At 44.5% G+C, this 25,218-nt stretch overlaps 1 protein-coding gene and 2 long non-coding RNA genes across 10 annotated transcripts in view; 1 reads left to right on the top strand and 2 right to left on the bottom strand.

Annotated features, from left to right (window-relative positions):
- The window catches only part of LOC144280480 (uncharacterized), a 59,884-nt gene extending 53,503 nt beyond the window's left edge, over positions 1-6,381 (bottom strand). For all 3 annotated transcript variants that reach the window (XR_013348882.1, XR_013348883.1, XR_013348880.1), the window contains exon 1: positions 6,140-6,381. This is a non-coding gene — a long non-coding RNA (uncharacterized LOC144280480). The remainder of the gene's footprint in view (positions 1-6,139) is intronic.
- Positions 1-25,218, top strand: part of LOC144280477 (uncharacterized) — a 69,540-nt gene that overhangs the window by 39,014 nt on the left and 5,308 nt on the right. The window contains exons 1-2 of one of the 6 annotated variants that reach the window (XM_077842564.1): positions 18,260-18,476; positions 23,777-23,911. The exons of 1 other annotated variant lie outside the window; for it this stretch is intronic. The gene's annotated coding sequence lies outside the window, so the exon portion shown is untranslated. Of the gene's footprint in view, positions 1-18,259; positions 18,500-19,591; positions 19,736-23,776; positions 23,912-25,218 lie in introns of those variants that run through there. 4 more of the 6 variants (XM_077842563.1, XM_077842562.1, XM_077842565.1 and 1 more) reach the window with 4 other exon arrangements.
- On the bottom strand, positions 11,646-24,325 carry LOC144280479 (uncharacterized). Its single transcript, XR_013348879.1, has 3 exons — positions 24,091-24,325; positions 23,383-23,490; positions 11,646-11,747 (listed from the first exon to the last, which is right to left on the bottom strand). It is a non-coding gene; the product is annotated as an uncharacterized LOC144280479 (long non-coding RNA).

The raw sequence follows: 25,218 nt of genomic DNA, 5'->3' as shown, positions 1-25,218 counted from the left end.
CCCCTTCAGGCAAGAAAGTTAAGTCCACGAGTGCCCGTGACCTGAGGCAGCTCTTGGATCCACTCTAGAAAATGCTGTTCTGGACTCGGCCGTGAGCAGCTAAGACCAGCACACCATGTTAGTCGTGAAGTGGAGGGGTATACCTCACAGCTTTGCCTTTTTAAGTAAATGTGTTTATGGTTTGTGCTGCTTTCCTCAGTAAGATCATTTCCTTACAAGTAATGAGAGCTGTGTGTGATATGGTTGAAATCCTGTCCCTCGGCTGAGATGGAGAAGTCACGTGATGCTGAGTGGGGCCCATTATCCCAACGGCACTCACAGGAATGCTAAGTCTGGCAAATATTAACTCGGGAACCACAGCAGCAGTGAGGAGACAGCTGTCTGCCCACCTTCCTGAACCTACCATTTTGGGGGTATTTTCTGATTTTCCTTTCTGTGGCTTGGGCATTGCATTTATTTCCCCTTTCATTCATTTTCTTTCTCTCCAAAAAGACAAAAACAAAAATAAAACACACACAAAAAAAAACTAAACCAAAACAAGATTATATTTCCTCCATTTGTTTCCAACTGGAAACCCTGACGTTCTCATTCATTTTGGAGCAGGAAGCTTTTCCTCTTTTGCCTAAGTGATGTACAGTACACTTATTCATCCTCTCTGCCTCCAAGCTGCAAGCCTGGGCATTGGAAGAACTCTGGAGTCTTCCAGAGGTCTCCTGGAACAGGGTCCCATGCAGGCTGCTATAGAATGGATGGGTTGTGAGAGCAGCTCAAAACCATTCCTATGTGCTGGAGACGCTTTCCTCGGAGGAGGAGAAGCATATGCTCTTTATCCATATGGCAGAGAAGGGAGTGACATATTAGGTGGGAGAAAGCTAACACACATCTGAATGGATGTAAAGAAACAACTTATAGCAAAAAGGGAGGAGTTGTGGTTTAGGCTAAAACCACAAAGGAAGTGAAGGACGTTACCACCTTCCTCTTTGTGGGTAGAAGATTCTCCTTTGGCTCATCTCATGGGCTCTCTGAGACTGAGTCTTCCTACAGGAATATGTTTATTGCTCCTGCTCTTCTAGAAAAGCACCGTGAGCAATGGTTTATGGTCCTAGAGAGTTTGGGCTTGATTTTTAAAGCATCAACATGCCTTAAAGCACCCCCATTTTCAAACCTGTTGTCCCAAACATGCTTCCCTTACTTTAACTAGAAGAGCAAAGAATTAAAGATCTCTGGGAAATGAACAGAAGAAAATATATATATATATATATATATATATATATATATATATATATGTATTTATGTAGTTGTGTTGTCTTAATAGCAACCATTTATTGAGGACATATTATTGCTAGGTATTTTCCTTATATTATCTCTGAACTTCCAAAAGTTCTGAGAGATGTTTTATTATTCTCATTTTTAGAGGTGAGAACATTGAGGCCAAGAAAAATAAACTTAAGCTATGATCTTGAACCTTGAACTCCAGTGTGTTTGATGGTAACATTTGTGCTCTACCCTGCCTCTTCTTAAAATCTGATTTTAGTATTTCAACCACTGATACTGGAAGCTTGGAAGTAAGATTTGAGACCTGCCTCTGCCCCTTATTACCTAGATGACCCTGGGCAAATTATTGAATCCCTCCAGGCCTTATCTGGTTATGTCTTAATGGATATGACAACTGCTTAGGTTGGGAAAAGTCCTCCTTATTGGCCTCTTCTTACACTTAACTGAAGCAACCAATATAAAGGTGTAGCAAATCGATCGGCATACAGTAAACTCCTCAGAGGATAGCCATACACTAATTGTATACCCGTCAGGTTCTAGACCAATCTGTGAAATGGTTGAAGTGTGCTTGAGGGAAACATCCCTCTCTTTAAACTACTCTAACTCCTCTCTGTCTCTCTCTAGCAAAAAAATGCTTCCAGGTGTAAATGGCTATGCAATACATGGGAAGAGAGAAGTCATACCTCCTCCACACTAGAACAAAAGAAGCAAGCCTTGGTTGTAGAATTCTAATTTTGTCCTAAAACTTGAGGCAAAAGCTGTTTTGTGGTTTATTGTTTGGGGGAAGGTGGGGGTGTTGGAGGTTAGGAACAAGAAGCCATCTGTGCCCCCCCTCACCCCCAGCCCCACTGCGCACAAGGACCCAAGGCAGCCTTTTCATCTCGTACTTCTTTTTCTGGATATGTTCAGTGTAGGGGCAGTTGTAGATTCCAGGTCTCAGCTGCTTTTGATCAGAACTTTTTTTCCCCCTCCTGTGGTGATTTTGCATGAATTTTAGACCCTGGCGACTTTCAGTTGCCTGGGTCTGGTTTTCATTGCAGATTTTGTCAAGATTTTACATTTAGGTTGCATTTGAAAGGCTTTTTTTTTTTTTCCTTCTCTCACTATTCTGTGTGAACTTAAGGTTCGGGACTTTTTCCACCAGTTTATTTTATTTTAAATATAATATTAGTGTACTTTCTTTTTAAAAAGATTTTATTTTTAAGTAGTCTCTACACTCAAGGCGGGGCTCGAACTCACAACCCCAAGATCAAGAGTCACATGCTCCACCAACTGAGCCAGCCAGGCGCCCCAGTGTATTTTCTTAATTACAAAAGTAATAACTATTCACTGTAAAGAATTAGAACAAAAGAATAAAGAAAAATGTAATCACCCGCAAACCCAGCATCCAAGACTCTATTCACATTTAATGCATTTCCTTCATTCTTTCCTCTATGCGTATACATGTTCCTATGTAAATTGTATTACATGTTTTGCAAAACTAGGAAATAGACATTTTGTCTTGTTTTTTTTTTACCTAACTTTATATTGTGAGCATTTTTTGTATGTCATATATGTTTTTTCCAAAAGATTTATAGCTGCATAATATTTCACTGTATGAATGTATCAGATGTACTTAAACCATCCCCACTCTGCTCAATGTTGAGAAGTTCTTTGTATAAATTTCCGAGTTTCCCCATTTCCTTTTTCCTTATAAATTATTCCTAGGGAGTGAATTATTAGGGCAATTGGGGAAAAGAATATGTGCTTTTTTTATTTAAAGAAGTATTCGTACCTGCTTATTATAATACCAACCTGTGCATAGCCTTTACAAAGTTTCTTGATAAAAAAACAAAACAAAACAAAACAAAACAACAACAACAAAAAAACCCCACAAAGTTTCTTGATATATAGTGTCAAGTTGATTTCCAGAAATGTTGCTCTAGGACAGGGAAAACTATACCCATGGGCCAAATCTGTCCCATGACATGTTTTTGAATGATTACTAATGGTGATTTTTACACATTTACATGGTTGGGAAAAATCAGAAGAACAATATTTTATAACACCTTAAAATCATATGGAATTCACATTTAAGTTTGCACAAAGAACGCATTTTGGGGACACAGTCATATTCTCTCAGGTACATGTTGTCCGTGGCTGCTTTCACCCCACAGTGGCAGAGCTGAATACTTGCAACAGAGATTACCCTTTACAGAAATAGTTTGCGGAAACAGTTTGCTGACCCCTGCTTTTCCTATGTCCTCCTACGACCTACCAATGGGATTTTCTTACTCTTTGTTAATCTGAACAAGTCAACAGATACTTAGAAAGTCAGTAACCATATGCCAGGCCATCACAGAAAATACAATTGCTGTTTCTTCGATTACTAGTTAGAATGAATGTTTTCACAAATTCAAGTGATTTTTTTCTATCAATTTTCTGGGTGTGTGTGTTAAATGGTAAATTACAAAATGTTAAAAATTGCAATGTCAAATTTCAACCCAGGCGTTTTTTTCCTATTGCTTTATCTGAGTTTTTTCTATACTAATAAGAGTAATTTCTTTTCAGTCATATTTGTTAAAATCCTATTTGTTGGAAATACTTTGTTTCCATTAGGTCATTGGTCTTCTAGTTTTATGATTTTTTTTTTCACACGCAGAATTTTACATTTTTACGTAGTTAAATCCACCAAATTATTTATTTATTTTTCCTTTGGTTTTATTCTAAGAATATCTTTCCCTGTCCACAAGGTCAGATAAATATTCATCTATATTTTCTTCTAGTTTTTTTTAATTGATTCATTTTTATATTCATCTCTTTAATCTCTCTGATTTATTATACGATGTGAAATGAGGATCTTAAATTTTTTCCAAACAGTAAACAATTAATTATGCCAACAGTATTTCTTGAGTAATCCTCCCTTTTCCTTACTTATCTGTGGTGCCACCTTTACTAAATTCTAATGTATCCTGGGATGTGTTCCTGGCCTACATTCCAGTTCTCCATGTGTGTGTATGTATATGTTTTGTTGTTGATTTCTTATGGATGTCCAAATCACTGACAAGGTCTGTACGGTAGACAGATTTTAGTTGGACTTTGGCATTATATTTTTTTCTTTCTCTGGTGTGTTATTCCTTTAACGATGGTAAATTTCAGTAGCATCACCCCTCTCATGGTCAATTTGTCAGGAAAGCAGCATAAGCTTATCTCCTAAAAGTAAACAAATGGTAAGAAACCTTCCTACCAAACGAGAGGTAAAGGCCAGAGCCAGGCCCCACACACATGTGACCCATGAACCATAGTACTTATTCATAACCACTCCAGGTGACAAAGGCTTTGGCTTTTGTAACCTAGGAGGTTGGAGGTTTTCTACCTGAATAGTATCAACTGGCATAAAAAGAGCAAATCTCTGGAAGGGGTTCCCAGAAGAGCTGTTACATGATGCATAGTCCCTAACCTTCTGTTAACGGCTCACCCCAACCCGACCTTGGTTCGCAGTGGAGTTATTTCATTTACCAGGTGTGAAAATTGGATTTTACCACAGAGGAGGGGAATTATTACCTATCAGGTCTGCTCTTTAGGGGAGCAGAGATTGGTGTGGGATTTATTAAGAGATGTGCTATGCATGGAACATACCATTAGAGATGTGTTACTTTACAATGGATTTGCAATCTTTGTCATTTTAGGAGTGCTATTTTTTTTCTTTTACTTTTTCTGCCTGACAGCCTTCTTTCCCTTGTAGATTGCACGCATCCTACCTAGGACCTGAATATTTTATATGGCACCATTCTGCCAAGAGAGGGACCTCAAGGGTGTGACAAAGAGTGCAGCATAGGGGGATGGTGGGTACTGCCTGCAGTTTGGGTGCTATTAGTCACACATAGATACTTAGAATGGGAGGTGGGATGATAAAATAATTTTCATGTTGATTAACTGCAGTCTGGCTCAGGCTCTCCGTTTGATGGAGGTATTAGGGTCACTCAGACTCTCTAATAAGGGAATTCTTGAAAATCAAGAATTTAGATCTAATTACCTTCCTATTAGAAGCTACAGACAGCCTCGAAGCTGGTACCTGGTTAGCCACATCTGTTTTTGAAAAAAGACACCTTGTTTACTATCATGGTGGAGGAGGCGGCTGGATTTATTATTATTTAGCATTTCTAGCACACTTTGTTCTTGCTGAGTGTCTTAAACTTACTTATGTATGTATATTGGTTGCTCTCCAGCACTCCCATGAGATGAGTGGGTGATAAGTTTTATTATCACCTGCTCTTCCAAAGAGGAAACGGTAGCTCCTGAGAAGAGCAGGGACTGGCCTGGGTTTACAGCTCAGAGCTCCTGTCACCTTGTTGGGGTTCCCTCCACAAACCGGTGAGGAAGGCCGGCCCCGCAGCCTTCTTCTGCCCCGGCCCAGTCTGGGCGGGCCACCTGTGTCTCCTCCTATATTCCACTAACCACAGTGTGCCCTCACTCAAACTAAAAATCAACAGTGTTCTCAGCCTGTGACTGTGCCAGAGCTTTCCATCGAAACACACAGCCTTCCTCACGCAGGCGCCTCTCTCCCCTGCTTTTCTGGTAAAGGTCCTGCTGTTTTCCTCATTGCCCAGCTCCAATCTCTGGAGTCCTGCGTGACTCAGCCCCTCCACCCACTTCAGTTGCCCAGTGAGCCATGTAGGTTCTGTCACCAAACGTCTTTACATTTGCCCCTTCCCTCCTCTTCCCTGCGCCGCTGTCGCCGTGATCATCGCCACTGCGATGATTCAGGCCCTCGTGACTCCCCACCTGGACCCCTGTAATAGCCCTTTCCTGGGTCCCCACACTTTCCATCCTCAACCCTTCATTCCCCGAAAGCTTCTTCAAGCGCCGTGGGCTCGGCAAATACCTTTCTCCCCTCGGGGTCCATTCTCCGCAGCGCCGCAAGGCCTCCAAGGGGAGCGCAGATTCTTAGCCCGCCTTCCCGTTTGGCCTTTTCTCCGGCTCAGCCCCTCAACGATTCTCTGGCGCCTCAAGACCACCTGGGGCGTTTGGAGGACAGGCTCCAGCCCCGGTGCGTGGGCTCGAGGGCGAGGGACCCGCGCGGCGACCACAGCGCCCCGCCCCGCCCCCTCCAGCCAGGTGTGCGCCGCGCGCCGCCTCCCTGCACCTGGCACCGCGGCCGCGCGGTCCCTACCCCGCCCTGCGCGACCCGCCCCGCTGGCGGTGTCCCCGCAGCCCCAAAACGCTCCCCCCCCCGCCCCATCTCCATCTCCACCTGTTGACGTTTAATGGTTTAATGGCCCAGCTCAAATAGGAAGGCCTTCCTCCATGAAGACTTTGCCTGGTTGCTCCAAAGGAATGGGGTACAGATTCCTCCGCGTTAAATTTAAGATCCTTTCGCAGTACAACTCGGTTTTACAATTGCAGACCCGTCTCCTCCCAGGTGCCTCGGCTACCCCGAGACTCTCACTTCGGATGCGTCCCCAGAGCAGGCCCTCCACCCTCACCTCTGCCAGGGGTGCCCCTCCCCTCTCCCTTCCCCCATCCTATCTTTTTAAAACTTTTCCTACTAGGCTCAGCTCCTGTGTCACTTCCTCCGTGCCACGTTCATCACAACCCGCAGTCTTTCTAGACCCTCCCCTGCCCCCACTGACGCCCCCTCCTCTGGGCTTCGCGGGCCCCGGGTACCTAACGGAGCTCTCAGCCGCCTAGCTTGCTTGATGCTTTACCTGCTGAACGCAACCCTAGGCAGTGAACTTGGCCAGCGCTGGATTCTGAGGTTCATACTCAGTCAATCCTGGAAAGTGCTTGGAGTCTCTTTCCTCCAGGCCATCTCTTCCCCTGGACGCGCTTTGCTCCTCGCACTTCTCTGGGGCCATTTCTCTTCTTCTGTCTTTTCTGCACTTGTTTTATTCCTTCCACTAGATTGCAAACACCCTTGAGAGGAGAAACCTTGGAGGATTTCACTCCCTATCCCTGAGCCTGGTTTCTTACCCGTGGCAGGAGCTCAATAAATGTTTGTTTAATTGAATTGTAGGGTGTTGTGCTCAGCTAGCTGCTAAACAATCCCATTTAAGGGGTTAACTAATAACACTCGGAGAAGTTCTTCTCCTTTGGGGACATTTGCATTTTAATGGGAATCTTAAAAACCCAGAGGAAATGTTGGCTAATGGTGGGATTGCCTGCTTTGTAGGGAAGCTCATTTTTGGTGGTTCTGGATAGAGACTGGGGTGAGTTTTTCCAGTCCTGGAATTTTTCGACTTTTTTGTGACATGGACCTGCCTTGGGCTGTCTGGTGAAGCCGATGGATGGAATTATGACTTTAAAAAATACATAGCCTTACAAAAAAGAGTTATACTGAAATATGATCAAAATATCAAAAGCATCAAATCTGTGGTGTACTAATATATATGCTTCTTTATTAGAACATTAATAAAAGTTCTACTGGCAGATTTAATAACTACCATAATGTTGCATCATCATTGATGAGTATAAGCAATATTTGGGATATCTGCTACAACGGTAAAGTGATAACAAAAATATCTGTGATTCTTATCAGTGAAAAAGTCCTAGATGGCTCATGCCACCTTGATCTATTGCCTATGTTTGTATTTGAAGGCAATGATAAATTTGAGTTAGAAGTTAGTGAAAGTAAATGTATCTTTTTTCCTCTATCCAAAATCCAGCCTTAGGCTCCAGGTGAACCTGGGATTAAGAGTCTGCTTAGCTGCCCCTCATAGTGTGATGTGAGTGGGGTGGTCCTGAAGTTGGGGGTCAATGTTCCCAATCCTGGGCTTCTTTCTCTATACCCTGCTGTCTCTACCCTGAGCTCCCAGATTCTTTTTTTTTTTTTTTTCTCCCACTTTATTTCACAACCAAGGACAGTGGTCTAAATTTGTTTCATTTTCACCGGAGATGTGAAAGGAGAAACAAAAAAGGGCTGTCAGGCCTTTGGGGAAGGAGAGGATCTTTATACCCTAGCCTGGAAGGATCCCTCCCCAAAGTTCTCAGCCTGGGAGGGGGCAGAGGAGGATGGGTCACTATGTTCTGAGTTGAGAAAGCAGTTGCCAAGTTTACCTGAGACTCTGCTGGCTCCTTCTAAATTCAGAAGTTGATATGGAGGCCAAAAAGCCTGATTCTAGGGTTGGTCCAGCATAATATCCACCCTTTTTGGTGGTTAGTGACTAAATGAAATGTCATTGCTCTCAAAACATCACACTCCCTAATGCTGATGTTATTTCTAATTCAGGTGAAAGTATTTGTGCAGTTCTCTTTTTAGCATCAAAATACAGAGAATACATTCAGTCCATTTCCACTTATCCTTGTGTATTTTAGTCACTTAGAGGCAATTTTCCCCCACATAGACTGACCGTGCTGTTTGCCATGCCTTGGGGCACATACCTCTGCGCTCGGTGGTATGAGCTTAGAGAATATAAGTGAATTTTAATATTAGTGGGACGAGTTGTTACCAAGGTGAACATCATTATTAGCCACCGCAGTTTTCCCTGCCCCTGGTGGTAGTGACACCAAAGGTTTTATTCTTGACATCTTCCTTTTATCTTGTGTGCCTTTTTCCTCCGTGAACTAATTCATTTATATTGCTTCAGCTATTTTTTAAAAATTTTATTTATTTATTCATGAGAGACATAGAGAGAGAGGCAGAGACATAGGCAGAGGGAGAAGCAGGCTCCCTGCAGGAAGCCCAATGTGACACTGTCCTGGACTGGGATCACCCCCTGAGGTGCTCAACCACTGAGTCACCCAGGCGTCCCTATTGCTTTGGCTTTTACCTCTGTACCTGGCAGGACATCTCCACTTCAGTGTCCAGTTGTCACCTATAATTCTAAAACAACTCTTTTTTCTTTCACAAGCTAGCTTCACTTTAGGTAAAAAATAAAAAGCTTTATTGAGATATGATTTATGCACCATAAGTTCCCCCATGTTAAGTGTATAATTCAATGACTTTTGTTGTGAATTTAGTGTTGCACAACCAACACCAAAATCCAGTTTTCAAATATCTGCTTCACCCCAGAAAGATCCCTCATGCCTGTTTGCTGCTGATCCCCATTCCTGACCCCACTAATCTGCTTTCCATCTCTATAGGTTTGCCTTTTCTGGACATTGCATATAAATGAAATGATGCCATATACAGTCTTGTGCATCTGGCTTCTTTCACTTTGCACAGTGATTTTGAGGTGCATCCATGTTATAGTGTGTATCAGTACTTCATTCCTTCTTATTGCTGAGGAATACCACACCAAGTTTTATTTACCCATTCATCAGTTGATGTACATTTGGATTATTTTCACTTGTTGGCTGTTAGGAATAATGCTGCAATAGAACATTTGCATATAAGTCTGTGTGGGCCTGTTTTTATTTCTTAGGTAGACACCTCAGAGTGGAATTGCTGGGTCATATGGTAAAATGTTTAACTTATTAGGAAACTACTGAATTGTTCTCGAAGGTAGATGTACCATTTTACATTTCCACCAGCAACACTCGATGTCATCTGTCTTTTCTACCCTAGTCATCCCCAGTTGGCATATAGTATGTCTCCCTGTGGACCAGTGTCATTTTTAAACCACTCTTGTTTCTGACCACAATGCCCACCACCACTTCCACCCATTTTAGGCTTGAAACCAAACTTCAGCTTTTCTTTCTTCCTCTTATGTTCACATGCTTCAGAAGTGAGCTGCTACAGCCTTCCCCAGACGGCACCTAGATGTGCCACCTCTTCACTGTCCCCTAAGTTACTCTGTCTGGGTCTGCATCACCTCACACCTACATTTCTGCAGCCTTCCAGCTGCTCTTCTTGCCTTCCTGGAGCTGCAGAGAGATTGTTAGAGGGCATGCATGGATGTGGAAACTTGGGAGCTGTGCTCCTGTCCAGGAATCACATTCCTTGAATGAGTTCTGCAACTTATCTGAGGCCAACCTCTTTCATTAAATTTTTTAACCTCTGTGAGCCACAGTATCTTCATGTGCAAGGTAAGAATGATAACAGAGCCTATCTTACAAGATTGCTGTAAGTCAACCATACAATCCACGTGAGGCCAGATGTATGGGGAGCATTTGGTGCTGCCTAATATTATTTTAGTGATTATTGTGACTGTTATTATTCATTATGATCGATGTTGGAGGTATCTTATGAACCTCTCACATGGTTATCCTACAAGGATCAGATGTGGCTGTGAATATGAAAATACTTTGAAGAATGCCATACAAATTGCAGCAGTGTTATTTTTACCCAGTTTTTCCCTTGCCCAAGGAGAGAGGCAGTGTGAAATAGCAGCAAGAACACAGGCTTTGCTGCCAGCCTTGTGTTCAGTTCTGGACTGTGCTGTTTAATAGCTGTGAGGCTTGGCCAAGTCATTCAATGTCTCCATTTTGATTGTCTCATCTGTAAAGTGGGTATAACTCTAAATCAAGTTCTGGATGATACTGTAAAGAAGACTGCCTGTTCCACAAGCAGTGTTTGGTAAACTATGATTTTTGGTGTTTTTTTTTAACCTCACAGTATATCATTCTTGCATACTTTCTTTAAATTATATTCTTTGTGGGACACCTGGATGGCTCAGGCAGTTAAGTGTCTGACTCTTGGTTTCAGCTCAGGTCATGATCTCAGAGTCAGGAGACCGAGCCCCACATTGGGTTCAGTGCAGAATCTGTTTGGGATTCCTTTTTACCTCTTCCTCTGCCCCTCCTCACGCTCTCTCTTTCTCTCTCTCTAAAATCAATAAATCTTTAAAAAATAAATTATATTCTATGTAATGAATTCCTACCCTATTTATTCAATTGTATTTTGTCACTGCATCCCAATACTTGCACTAAGAGAGGCTGTACTGTAGAAAGCTAAGAGCTTTCAACTCAGAATGACTTGGATTTTCGTCGTAGCGCCCACTTAGCCACATGATTTTAGAACAGTGACTTCTCTCTCAAAGTCCCTGGTCCCTTGGGACGCCTGGGTGGCTCAGTGGTTGAGCATCTGCCTTTGGTTCAGGTCGTGATCCTGGATCCTGGGATCAAGTCCCACATCAAGTTTCTGCAAGGAGCCTGCTTCTCCCTCTGCCTATGCCTATGTCTCTGCCTCTCTCTGTGTGTCTCTCGTGAATAAATAAATAAAATCTTAAAAAAAAAAAAGTCTCTAGCCCCTCAACTGTAAAATGGGAACAACAGTTCATACTTTGTGGGGTCATTGTGTGTATTAAGTGAGATGATATGACTATAGTCCTTAGAATATTGCTTGGCACATGCAAATACCAAATGCTCAGTAAAGGACAGCTCTCATGATGCTTGTTCTCATCATTACTATTATTGTTTTCTGTCCACACATGCTGTTCTCCTTTGAGTCTCTTGCTTGGCCCCTGGGACACCATCCCCGCCTAGAACCACTCAAATCCTATTCTTCAAGGCCCAGTTCAACTTCTGATGCTGCAAGTGATCGCTCCAGACTCTACTCATTGCTTTTTTCTTTTTTTTCTGGAAGTCCAGAGTTTGTCTCATGTCTGTCATATCTGTAATAAAATTTAGAAATCAATCGTTATTAAACTTTTTGTGTTTTCTCAACTGGGCTGTGAGATTTCTGACAAGGACTATTTCTTCACCCCCCCCCCCTTTTTTTTTTAAAGATTTTATTTATTTATTCATGAGAGACACAGAGAGAGGCACAGACACAGGCAGAGGCAGAGGGAGAAGCAGGCTGCATGCAGGGAGCCCAACGTCGGACTCAATTCCAGGTCTCCAGGAAAACACCCTGGGTTGAAGGCGGCACTAAACCACTGAGCCACTCGGCTGCCCTTTCTTCACCTTTTAAAAAATATTTATTTTGGAGGGAGGGAGAGGGAATTTTGGAGGGAGGGAGAGGGAGAGAGAGTGAGAGAGCACGTGCACAAGTTGGGGAGGGGCCGAGGGTGGAGAGAGAGAATCTCAAGCAGACGCCCTGCTGCACACAGAGAGAGCCCAGAGCCCCAGTCGTGGTGCTCATCTTAGGATCCTGAGATCATGACCTGAACCTAAATCAAGAGTTGGACGCTTAGCCGACTGAGCCCCTCAGGCACCCCTATTTGTTCAGCTTCTAATGAAATTGTCACTCTACTTAATTTGGCACTATGACACATATTAAGTGCTTATTCATTTTTCATTAATAAATAATAACTAAGAAAGCAAACATGTAAAAGTCATTACGAAATCTTAAAGCTAGGGATTTCTTGACTACTTGTGTAGTCTCCTTCATTGACATGATTCAACATTGATCCTGAGTGAAATTATTTATTCTGAAACACAGCACAGAGTAGAGAAAGGGGCAGTGGATGGAGAGTCCCCAAATCAAGGTCAGTACTGTTTGTTAAGTTAGTAAAGCATGTCTTTACTGACACAAATGACCTTGTTTTTGTTTTCTTCATTACTTCTTGGCATCTCTCTCCAATCCAACCCTTCTTCCAGTCCCAGAGGACCTACTGCCCTCAGAAAACCTGGCTTCAATTCCTGGGGAAGGTTGTCCATGCTTCAGAATTAGCCTTTTCTTTCTTCCCCACAATATTTCCTCAGTACAGTTAATAGTTAAGGATGATAGATGTCTGGCCAGATGATTATTAAAATAAAACAGGGCTAACCCTTTGTTGTGTTACCCTTCTCAGTGCTCCTAAAATCTCTGCCTAAAGCCAATCCCATTGTGGATAATCCAGAGATGATGAAATATATTAATAACTAACATTTATTGGTTAGGCACTTACTATGTGCGAGGCATTAGTCCTACGTGTTGACATGTAGTTGCTCATTTATTCCTCATGCTACCCTGTGAGGAAAATATTATCGATGTTCCACTTTATAAAGTAAAAGACTAAACCCTAGAGAGGTCAAATAATTTTTCTAAGATCACACAGCCATCTGATGGCAGAGCTGGGATTCAAAGCCAGGAAATCTGATTGAGGGCCCTAGAAATGACTCTGTTGAATCTTGAGTCTCCCCTTATAAGCATTCTAGGAAATCAGAAGAGCCAACTTCATGAGAAAAACCTAGATGTCATCATCATAGCTGTCATCATCATGACAGCAGGCAAAGGTTGTGCCACTGTGTGCAGGGCGCTGCAGAGAATGCTGAGAAGACAAAGGCGTCTGGCCCCACTGCAGGTCTGGATCAACACGACCCCAGACTCCTTCATGTTGCCTCAAATGCCTCCACTTACATGAAGCAGTTGCTGCTCATCTCACTCAACCCCCTCTAAAATGTATCTCCTCTGATTGCCATTTTACTTTTTGCCTCTGCTCTGCCACTTATTTATTACTTTCTATCTTGTATTGTGGTTATTTATATACATTGTCACACAGCTGAGCCTTTGCACATTGCTGAGTCTTTTGCCTGACTGACTCCTATGCATTCTTTGAGATTCTGCTCAGGTCTCGTTGAGTTCCCTGACTCCCCTGTCTGGATTAGATGTCTTTCTTCTGTGTGCCCCCAAACACCTGGTATTTATCCATTTCATAGCATTTATTATAATTGATTATAAATGTTCACTTGTCAGTATTCTTACCTAGCTTGATCTCAGGTACCAAAATGAGGGGACTTGTCTTACACTTATTTGAATCTTTGGTACCTTGCATGATACCTGGCACTTACTGAATTCCCCTTTCCCCAGCACATCTTTTTTTTTTTTTTTTTTTTTTTAAATGAATGAAGCCTCTGTATAAGTCTGATTAGATTTTGAAGACAAAGTTGGATACTTTGGGTACTTGATTCATTTTTTGTACTTCCTCCAAGATGTCCTGCACTTAGTAGGTGCTCAATAAATATAGCAACAACTAAGTGACTGCAAAATGCAGAGAAGTGTACAATTTTGTTCTCAAGATAGAGGGCAAGACTAGGAACCACCTTAAGACTACTTTTTTCTTCTTTTTGAAATTACTTTGCTAGTAAATTGCAGTCCAATATGCAATCAAACCCAGGTCCAGGTGATTCTAAAGCCAATATTGTTCCTGTTTAACCACACTGTTGATCTTAGGGTAGAGGGGGTCCTATAATATATTATAAACAGGTCTTTTAGGAAGGTCTGTCTGGAGAAGGAGCATGGAGAATTGGCTGATTCAGGGAGAGGCTGGAGGCAGGAATGACCATTTAGAAGCTATTACAACAGTCCCAGGTTGGGACCAGAAAACAAGAAGTTGATTGAAGGAGAAATTTGTGGATGCAGGTGACTGAGAAGAGATTTAGAAGAGATAAATAGATGGAGGATTTTGAAGTGAGGATTATGCCAAAGTTTTGAACCTAAGCTACACTTAGTGTGGTGGTCATTTCACTATATATATATATATATATACATCAAATCATTACATTGCATACCTTAAACTTATACAATGTTATATATCCATTATATATCAATAAAATTGGGGTGTGTGTAGGGACACAAAACCAGAATATCATTGAAATTCAAAATATAAGAGATTCAGAAAGGAAATGATATTCATTGGATGCTTTGGGCAATTAGGTTTGGCCATGTTGAAGAGAGAATTCTTGCAGAATGGTTGGGTGATTTACAGAGGAGGAAAAGGATTTGTGATAATGTAGGTTACCCTTTGGATAAATTGAGAATAAAAAAAAAGGGAGAAAAGAGTATTGGAATAAGAAAGATTTTACAAAGGGTAAATAAATGGAAGACATTACCAAACAAAAAACCCCTTTAGAGGTGGGGTGAGATGACAAGATAGGTCTTGCAATGTAGAAGGCATAGTGGATAGAATTTGGAATAATTGTTGTGGGAAATGATATAGGAGGTTATGAGGATACACAAAGGGGTTGCCAAGTAAATAGTAACGAAGTTCAGTTGAATTTTCATCACCTGAATTTTGGTCGGGGCCTACTTTCTTTGGTTTTGTGGTTTTTTCTAGTAACAACGTCTGGCAGCCCAGGAGGGAAAACAAAAATGTGGGTTGATTTCTTCCTTACATATCATCATTAGGAATTGCCACTACTGGAATGATGGGTGGCCAAGGATTCCAACAGGGCATTGGAACAAATGAAAGCAGCTGGACACAAACCATGGAGGTGAATCAGGCAGCAGTAGTTGGATAGCAGTACCAGAGAAGCTGGCGGAGAGGATGACTGTGGGAAGTAGGAGGCATCCTCTATGAAAGGTAGAACCCAGAAAAAAAGAAAATAGGTGGATCTGAAGGGCGGCATTCTGAGAGAAATGTCTGGAAGAAGAAAATGACATGAAACGTAGAAATACCCAGAATTATTGTTGGGAGCAAAGTGAAGAGTAAAATGAAATAGTAAATTAGTGGGATTTGAAGAGGAAAGGGGGCATGAGACTATGAGGACAGGTGTGAAGAACTGGCATGAAGATGAAGGGGGTTTGGGGAGAAGTGGTTGGAGCACACGGAACACCCCCGTTGCTTCTGCTTAAGCCATGATGGGCTCCTGGAGAGGAGGATCAGCATTTATACATCAATGATTTAGGGCTCAGGAACTAGCAGGCTGAAAGTCACAAAGCTTGACTTTGAGAAGGCAGACAATGAGGATGGGAGACACAATCATTCAGGTTTGAGTGTGAAAACAAAAGGGAAACAGGGATGGGAACTTTTTAAGGAATCTGAGGGTCAAGTCACAGATCCCAGCCAAGCATTCACAGAGAGGGTGCCTGTAATTCCCAGATTGTTGGCAGCAGACTTGTGGTGACACAGAAGGAGACCCATACTCACATCAAAGTGCCAGTGGCCCCAGGAGGAGCTGCCAGAAGGAAGGCAGTGGGGAACATTGATTTCTCCCTTACAAAGAGACACGCAGCCCTAAATTTTCCCGGTAGGGATAAAGCTGGAAGACTCCCCACTGACTTAAATGGACTGGTGAAAGCTGGGGTAGGGCGATTTGTTTCTTTTTCATGGGCACCCTAACAAAGAAATGGTTTCTTGGCTATTTTCTTACAGCATTGGGCAATAGGACTGTGAAGGTCAAGACGCCCTTCCATCCTAACCCTTCACTGTCAGTCACAAATGACTCTCTTGGTGGTATTCCTTTGGGGTTGAAACTTGCCCACGTTGGTTTGGACAATGACGTAGTTGAATTGGTAAGGAACAGTATAAGCAGCAGGAAATTATGGACAAACCGAGGGCTTTAACCAAGGCAAGAATTCGGTGGGGGCCTCTTACAGCCCTAGCACCAACTGGCTCAACCTGTTTGATTCTTACTTTCTTCATCAAGAGGGTAGAACTTCATGGGCTTTGCTGCAGTGATAAATATTAGTGGGAATGAACAAACCACGGGAGTTAGAACCAGGCTGAAGAGTGTTGGACTTAAATTCTACTCCCTAAAAATGGACATAATCTCTGCAAGTCATTAAACCTCTGTGTCTTAGAATTCTCCTCTGTAAAATAGGATGGGGTTTCTTCCAACCCTAAAATTTTGGGGTAAATTTATCAAGAGCTGAGGAAACAAACATTTTGAAAGCAGAATTTACAGGCAAAAAAGACTGGAGGCAAACTTAAATAAAAGATTCTGAGATTAGCTGAAGAACCAAGAAGCCAAATTTATACCATCCGTGTTTGCATCACAGTAAGTACTTCTCATCAGCATGAGAAGCCAATTTCAAAACGGAAAAAAAATCAAGCCCAGGTCTCTTTGGCGTCAAAAGCCTTTATTTTTAACAATGTTACCATTTGGATCAAAAAATGATTTCTCCTAGAATTTCTAGAGTAGCAGAAACAGTTTGAAGCGTTTATTTACAGGATGCTTTTAAAAATGATTTCATCATTATCCATTAGTATTTACGTGTAGACAGCATGCTAGAGCTCTATACAGCAAAAGAGAATTCTTTCTCAAGTGAGATGGAAATGAATGGAAGTTAGAAAATTCAGAAGACAAAAATTCTAGTAAAATAAACTATTTGATAAAATAAATAATATTTTGAAATGCAATTCTATCCCATGTGCAAATGTTGCTAAATTTACATTACTACGGAGACTCTAACCTTTAGGTTTCATGACTTCTAGCACACTTTATTCTTAATATTATTCCCCCTTTACCCTAGTGTTGCATGTTTAGTATTCATTTACGCTTTTCTTCTGTTCAGTAAATAATTTTGAATTTTGACACATATCATGGAGGGTGTAAAGCCTAGTAAAATGGTTAAGACGTTTTAGTATGTGTATTGTTATAAGGAGCTTGTCTTTGAGGTTTCCGAGTAGAAGTGATGTGGTCTGGAACACTCCACTCAGGAGCTTATTTTGGTAGTGGTTTTCTCTTATAGGTACGCTCTGTAAATCCTTTCTTTCCACCCACAACTGCAATCCCAAATGTTTCTTGCATATTTCTGCGTTTAGCTGTCTTTCCCTATGTGCATACCTTACTTTTTCCCTCTGCTTTCTTTTACAGAGGTTCTCCCCTATCACCAAAACTTGACAAAAAGCATTTTAATTATTTCCCGTTTGGAATCCTTCAGCCAATCTTGGGCTTATATTGTTTAATGCGTACTATCATGTTTTTTTTTTTTTCTTTATTTCAATCACCGGTCATAATGTAAGACAGAGAAAACATCTTGCTATGAAAAAAAAAAAAAACGTTTTGCACGGGATCTAGGCTGCGGAGACATAATATAGAAACTTACATGGTCACTCAAGAATTTTAAATGTTTTGGAAAGCTTTATCGCTCAGGGTTCTCCTGCACCATCCTTTACAAGCTGCACCATTAGTTAAAAGATTGCCCCTTGGGCAAAGGTTTCCTATTTTATAGACAGGGAAACTGATACAGCATGAAGTAAATCCTGGTTAAAACTATGGGGGGCAGAAGCAAAAGCAGAAGAAAACTTCTCTACTTCTCTTGGCCGTGTCGCCTGTGTCTTCAGGGAGGATACGCAGCTCATCATAACCTAGGCAGTCTCCACTTAACTGACTCAGAAGGGCTGTGGGGCCAGTGCACGTAGTTGCAGAAACCTCTTAGATCGAGCCTCTCCAAAGCACAAACACAGAGACGTAATAACAGTGTGTTCTGGGGAGGACCGTCAGTAGACAGGTCTGTAATAACAGTTGGTCACGGCAGCAACAAGGGCCACTAAGATAGAACAGGAGTAGCCAGAACCTGAGCCTTCCTCAGCAGCATGCGTGCACCAGGATGCCGTCATTTTTCCTTCCGAGGAAAAGTGCAACCTAAGGGGTTACCTTCTCACGTCCCCGGGGACCGGGCCGGGGTGCCTGGGTTTCGAGCTCTCTCTCCAAAGCACAGGCCTTCCGAAGCCATTCGAGGATCTGGACCGGAGGTCCTCTAGGGCACTGGGTAGCGGTGCGTGAGCGGGGCTGGGCTGGGCCCGACGGGGAGGGAGAGACCCTGCGACAGCCACCGCGTCCGCAGGACCCCGGCGAGGGCGGAGACGAGGGCACCCCCGAGAGGGGCCTGCTCCCTTTGGGGGTGGGGGGGGGGAGAGAAGCCGGCAACCGTGAGCGCGGTGCACGGATCGTGCGGTGTAGACAGGGGGCCGGGGAGGGTACGGGGAAGGCCGATGGCGTCCTGGGACTGTGCGGAGGTTGCCTGGAAGACTGAGCACTAGGCCGGCAGCAGGGCAGCGGGAAAGTGAGGGAAAGACCCCTTCCTTCCTTTGGCAGCTTCCAATTCTTTCCTGTCAAAGATGGCCAAATTCCACGCTGCCCTGCCCCCCCCCCCGGGTTTTCTGCAGGTCCCCTTGGGTTGCTCCCCCGTGCTGCGGCAGCGGTTGGGGGGGTCCGGGTGCCTCGAGGACGGTGCGGGGAGCAAGAGGCCCGCCCCGGCCGCGTCTCCCACCCCGCCGGCCCTCCGGGAGGTTTAGTTGGGAAAGGGGCTCTGCCGCTTTAAGGCGGGGAGTGGGCGTCCCCTCCGGCCGGGTGACGGACCGGGGCGGGGACCCGGTGGGCGTCTCCATGCAAAGCAGGAGGTCGTGCCGGCGCTGGGCGGCCCCGGAGGAACGCGCTCGGGGGCGGGGCGAGCCCGGGGTGGGCGGGGCGCGGGGCGCGGGGCGGGGCCTCCCCGGGAAGGCCGGGCGGGGCGGGGCGGGGCGGGGCGGGGCGGGGGCGGAGGAGGCGGCCGGTCGGTACCACTGCGCGCGGCCCGGGAGGGGGACGCGGGACCTTCCCGGGGCGGGGGGCGGGGGGCGGGGCGGGCCCGGCGCCGAGGCGGGGAGGGGCAGGCCCGGTGCCCCGGCCGGGCGGGACGCCGGGGCCGAGGAGGGGGCCCTTCTCGGCTCGCGTCCGAGGCGGGGCCGGCGGGACCTTCCGTGGCGCGGTGCGGCTGGGGGAGGGCCGAGGGGAGGGGAAGGGGCGGGCCCGGAGGGGGGAGCCGGAAAGGGGGAGGCGCCGGCGGACAATGGAGCCTATGTGTGCCTGCGGGAGTGGGACGGCGCCGCCGCCGCCGCCGCCGCCGCCGGGGGGAGACGCTGCGCCGCCGCTGCCGCTGGCCCCGGCCCCGGCCCCCCGGGGCTGAGAGCCGCGCGGACCGGAGCCGCCTCCCCGGCCCCGCTGCCGTCCCCTCCCCCACTCCCGCCCGGGGGTAAGTGCACCTCGCGGGGAGGGGAGGGGGAGGGGGAGGGGCAGGGCCGGAGCCGGGGGCGGGGGGCCCGGGGCCGCGTCCGCGTGTTTTGAGCCGGCTTGGGGGTAGGGTGGCCGCGGCCGCCGGGAGCCGGGTGGGGGGGAGGGGAGGCAAGGGGCGGGGGTCGGGGTTGCGGATGTGAGTGCGCGGAGTCTGGAGAGACCTGCGGGGGAGGAGGGGGCGTCCTCTCCGAGCGGTGGGAAGGGACCGCGGCGTCTCCGGATTTTTTAGAGGTTGTTTCCCAAGCGGTGCCTGGGAGGCTGCAGGAGGAGATGGGACGGTCCCAGGGTCCGGGGATGAAGGGGCTTTGGCGGGGCGAGACCGAGAGCTAAATAGGGGGATTCGGGTCGAGTTTGGTGGGGTCTGTTAAGACCTCGGAGGCGGATAGAGAGCCAGAGGGGACTTTGCAGGCCAGTGACTTGTTGAAGGGTGAGGGGAAGTGAAAGCTAAGAAGGGTGTCTGAGTAGTAAAGGGCTCCAGGAGGTGAGGTGGTGATGTCTAGGTCACTGAGTCATTGTGGGGGTCGTGGACACACCAGTGATTTCCAAAGTGGAACCCTAGTCATTGACCTCTGAAAGTTGCAAAGACTATTAAGATGTCACTGGTTCGTGTTGGGGGAGCCTGGTGAAATGGAGATATCCTAAGGAAAACAACAGCAGGGTTGGTTAGGTTCGGAGGGAAGGGCTAGAGGCCTGTAATATTGTCGCTGGGGGCCTTACCTGAAGGCTCCCAAGCCTGAAGGAGGAGGCCTCGATCTGTCCTCCAGGGGCCCCGGTCGGTGCTAGAGAGGAGGGACTGAGAGCCAAAATCACAGTGCAGTAGGGGACTGAGAAAGTTAGTAGACAAGGCAGAGAGATGGACATAAAGTATCCCTTGATGGAGAGAGCCTCTAAGGTGGGATGGAACTGGAGTGAAGTTAGGCAAACACGGATAGATCCCGGTCAGTGACTGTACGGCAGTGACTTTAGTGGGAAAGTGATATGGTGGCTGTGTAGAGAGATACATTTTGGTCGGTGATGTGTGGTGGATTACCGGCATTTGAAATATTCAGGAATTAAGTGTTTGTTCTTAGACCAGAGATTTGGACTCTCCTGCACAGAGCACAAAATTATGAATCGGAAGTAGCAGGTGGGAAGGATGAATAGTAAAAGAGTTGAGAAATGGGGTTTGGGAGAGCAAAAGGATATGGTGGGTAACAGTCATATGTGGGTTAAGACCCTTTGACTCTCCATGGAGACTGCATTGTGATTGTCCTGTTGATTATGGTTTTGTCTTGATACTAGTGATTTGGGAAATTTTAGCAAGGAGTTGATGTTACTGTGAATAATGTTTTTGGTCCTCAGTACAATTTTAAGAAGTTAGTTAGTCCTTAGTAACTATTGAGAAAAGACCCAAGCTATTGAAGACAGAGATGACTTAATGAAAGCAGAAGTTAGTTAGATGACATAAGGATGCTTTGAAGAATGAGGATTCCAATAACTGGTGGTTTGAAAAAGAAGAGAAAACTTAAGGCACAGTTGGGGCAGAGGTGACATTTCGTAGTTTTAGGACCTTGGATCTAATGGTATTAAAACCATTGTATTATTATTTTGTAATAGGCGTTGAACATAAGATGATCACAGTTCCACAAGATACAGTAGGTAGATAAGGAGGTCATGGACTGAAAAATGAAGGAACAATTCCACACCGTTCTCTTCTTAGAAGGCAACTAACTTGTATGTAACGTGGCTTTTGAGCTCAGGACCCCTGACCTAGATTTTTAGATGACTAGCATAGGTGGAAAAAGTACTATGTACATTGGAATTTATTCTATGGGATATTAGCCCCATAGCCTTCAGAAGTGTCTGCTTTTGTGAATCAAAAGAAAATGCTCTCTGGCTTATGGTGGGGGGTTGGGGGGACATACAGAGGTTTCACAAACTTTATAATCAACTGAATATTTGATCATGGTAATTTGGTATAGTGGAGCCTTGAACTTGGAATCAGGAAACTGGCTCTCCCATTGATTTATGTGACTTTGAACCAGTCTTTCATATTTATTCTCCAGTCTTCCCATTTATGAAGTGGTGATACCACTGCTGTGACCACTCATAATACGTTGCAGCATTTAACAAGTAAATGCCTATCTACAAAGTGCTTTGAACACTTCTGAGAATGAGGGATTATGTAGCCCAACATTTTTCTCACTTCTGAAAGACTACTCTCTCTCAGGAGCAGACCAAATTCAGCTTTTGTAACAATTATGGCAGCACCGTTGATCAAGGAACAAAAACGAGTATCTTATGCGTCTGTCTTGTTCTATCACCTCGGCTTTGGTTTTCTACTAATTTTGAAAGGTGATACCTCTTCCCTATTTAGTAGGAAGGTAGTGATAGTGATGACAATTGTAGAATGTAAGAAAAGGTCCCCATGGGAAAGTAGGAATACATGTGCTGTGAATGCTCACCTAGGCTGGTGCCCACCTAGGCTGATGCCCACCCTAAATTTAAGAGACCTTGGACATATTATTTGGCTTCCTGGTGGCTTAATTTTCTTCCAACTATGAAGTAATATTGGAATAAATTACTTGTCTACCTTGGTGACTATGATGTTAGAGTCTATAGGAGGTCACCTGGGTGGCTCAGTCGGTTAAGCATCTGCCTTTGGTTCAGGTTATGATTCAGGTTATGATGGTCAGGGAAGGAACCACATGTCAGGCTCCCTGCTCAGCGGGGAGTCTGCTTCTCCCTGTGCCTCTCCCCTTGTTCCTGCACTCTCTGTCTCTGTCTCTCTCTCTCTCTCTCATGCTCTCTCTCTCAAATGAATAAAATCTTAAAGGAATCTCTAGGAACTTTATTTGTTCTCGAACAACTTTCTTTGTTCTTAACTTCCTCTGTCCTACATACCCCTTTGGCAAACTAACGAAGTGTAGGACGACTTTTGAGAATTGTGTTTTTAAAATGCGTAAAAGAGAACATGTAGACTTACAAGTGACATGGAAACAGTTATAAAAATGTTAAGCGATTATGATACAGTAATTTATCTGCTTCCTTCTAACACATTAAATAACAGAATGTAGCTGCAGGTCTAACCATATTGTAATTTTGAAGTAGGGATGGGGATCCCTGGGTGGCGCAGCGGTTTGGCGCCTGCCTTTGGCCCAGGGCGCGATCCTGGAGACCCGGGATCGAATCCCACGTCGGGCTCCCGATGCATGGAGCCTGCTTCTCCCTCTGCCTGTGTCTCTGCCTCTCTCTCCCTCACTGTGTGCCTATCATAAATAAAAAAAAAAAAAAAAATCTTTGAAGTAGGGATGACTGTAAATATTGTGTTGAGATCTCTGCAACAAGTGTAATGTGACATGAAAGTGTCCTGTGGTTTGTCTTGGTGACAGTCACAGGATTGCTAATACTATCACTGGTTGTTACCTTCCTCTACAATTGAAGGCAGTGCTAGCTTCTGCTAGAGGTGAGTGAGGGTGAATGAAGATGGAAGTTTTCCCCAGTAAGTTCACAGCTGTCACTAAGTCTCTCCACAGACTCCATGTGAGGCAGTGGATCCCACGTTAAGACCTCCTGCTCAAGACCAACTGATTTTTGAAAGTTAAATTATCTTATGGCCACTTGTACCTTAGGCTTTGCAGTATTTTTTCAGCATGTCCATCACGCTAAACACAAGGGCATAAAGAAGATATGAAATAAAAGTTCATTTTGCAACCTTTTGATGACTGTTCTTGGCTGTGGAGCAAGTTAAAAATAATGATTAGCATGAGGCTTAGTGTCTGGTGGTTTTGCCTTTCTAAACAGCCTTGGCTTCAATGGGATGGATTTGGGCTACACTGCTCTATCTTCTTGCATTTTGAGTTTTAGTGGTTTTGCCTTCCTTCCCCATTTTTCACCTAATTATTTTCTTACTGCTCCTTCTAAATACTGTTTTGGCCACAGAGCACCGGGGAATGGGTAGTTTTCTTTGCAATTGGTGTGAATTGGGGTATGAACTTCTCTATTCTTCTCATCCCTGTAGGACTGAATGTGGGGCTAGCTGGTGTCACTCTACTTTGACCTAATAACTCCCTTCTGTTTGGGAGGCAGAGATCATTCTTGGAAAGTTCTTCTGTGTCCCAATGTAGAAGAGAGAGCAGATTGGACATCCTGAAAGGTAAAAGAACCTGATGATGAGCATATGACTCCTGTGATTCAATCTGGAGTATGTTGGATGTTTGTTTCTGTTTCTGTAGGGTCTCTTGTAAGTTAAAATCATATTTGTTCATTGCTATAGCAGTTGCAAAGGCAAAAGTCATCAAATTAAATGCAAGTCAAAACCATAAACATGGTTACCTTCTACTTTCTATAAGCAGGGACTTCCGTAGTAGTTCACCTCGTGGGAAAGGCAGGTGGTGAGAAATTAAACAGGTATTTAGCATGTCTTCATTGGTTTGTGTAAATGTGAGGCAAGGGTAGCAAAAGTTATGCTCCAAGCTCATTATAACCCCTGGATCGCCCAGCGTTTCTTGAGTTTCTCCCGGATGTTGGGTGCTGAGATGATGACCCTTTCCTCGAAGGGCTCTCTGTCTACACATAACAGGGATACAGTTTTTTAAGTGTCATAATAGCATTGTGACTATAATGCTGTAGGGCCCCAGAGTACGTTCCTAGGGACAGTTGGGAATCAAGGAGAATTTCACAGAGAAGGAACATTTGTGCTGAAATCTTACTTTGGGGGGTGCCTGGGTGGTTCAGCAGTTGAATATCTGCCTTGGGCTCAGGTCGTGATCCCAGGGTCCTGGGATCGAGTCCTACATTGGGCTCCCCATAGGGAGCCTGCTTCTCCTTCTGCTTATGTCTCTACCCCACTCTCTGTGTCTCTCATGAATAAATAAACAAGATCTTAAAATTTTTTTTTTTACTTTGGATAGCCATTATTTTAAATGATAGAAATTCATTTTTGAATGCTTTTGTCAAGACTCTTTAGTTTGATATAAGTTACTTGGTTGCCTAAAGACTTGTTAGCCCCAAGGACAATAGAGGCATTTCAACCCTTGCGTGTGAAAACATCCTTTAGTATTTTGTAGAGACCCGGGCTTTCTGTGCATGCACATGCTCGTCGTACAGTTTTCTTTTCTCCACATGTTGGGGAAAGGTTGGTTCTTTCTCTTATGTACTTTTGCTGAGAGGAAGCCTGTTAGGAGTTGGCGTGCCAGAAGTTAAGAATGAGCTCGGTTTGGAATCCTGTGGCCTTTTAGTTCTACATTCTAAGTTTGATACTCTGCCTTTTATGGAGTAGTGGTCATAGCATAGAAATGAACTTTGTTAAACATGACATCGTTGCAATAAACTTCTTAGAGCAGGAAAGTGGGAAAGGATGATTGGAGCAATTGAAATTGGACTCATAGAAGTGATTCTGAGCCTAGTCAGATTAATTGTGAATTTATTTACAACTTTGTGGCAACCATATAGAGTTTCCTT

This window comes from Canis aureus, chromosome 12 (genome assembly GCF_053574225.1).
Source record: "Canis aureus isolate CA01 chromosome 12, VMU_Caureus_v.1.0, whole genome shotgun sequence".
In the NCBI taxonomy this organism is placed as follows: Eukaryota; Metazoa; Chordata; class Mammalia; order Carnivora; family Canidae; genus Canis; species Canis aureus.
This window is presented reverse-complemented; position numbering and strand designations above follow the sequence as displayed.